Raw genomic sequence first — 664 nt, 5'->3', positions numbered from 1 at the left:
CATCCTAAACCATGGGAGCATGTGGCAGGCGAGGCTGAACCAGAGAGGATGCTATGAGTCATGTTGGTGCAGCATACCCTTCCTCCCTCTTGAGATGTTCAGAACAGGCCATTTAGAACAGGAACAAGGAAAGCAGTAACATGGAAGATCGATTTTAAATCAAGTCCTCCTTCCCTTCATGCTGAGTCCCAGGCAGGCAGCTTGCATGCTCCCCTTGCTGAATAACCTGTTTCCCCAGCAGAGAATTGGCACTATTACACAGCATTTATGGCCACAAACATAGGCTGCAAGGGCCAACTTTTGAGCCAGCCCTCAGCCCTACTGCAGCTGCTTTTGCTTCTCTGAAAAGAGACAAAGAGGTTTACCAACCTCCTCCCTCCTATCAAACAACTGGCACCTGCAGTTCATGGAGAACAGCTGGAAGAGGTTGGGCCCAAACACAAGGAAAGGGGGGAAGGAAGGGAGCAGAGCATCTTTACTAAGGAACCTCCTTCCTTCCCAAAGCACAAGGCTCCCAAACAGCAAACGGTACCTTCTCTGTCCAGCCACTCTCTCCTTAGCCCCAGGAGTGGTCACAGTCCATGAGGTTTTGCTCCTGAGGGTGTTTTTAGCCAAAAGACCAATAATGATCATATAAAAGAAAAAAATTTTTAAAAAAATCAAC

Source organism: Pseudopipra pipra, chromosome 3 (assembly GCF_036250125.1).
Source record: "Pseudopipra pipra isolate bDixPip1 chromosome 3, bDixPip1.hap1, whole genome shotgun sequence".
Classification (NCBI taxonomy): domain Eukaryota; kingdom Metazoa; phylum Chordata; class Aves; order Passeriformes; family Pipridae; genus Pseudopipra; species Pseudopipra pipra.
This window is presented reverse-complemented; position numbering follows the sequence as displayed.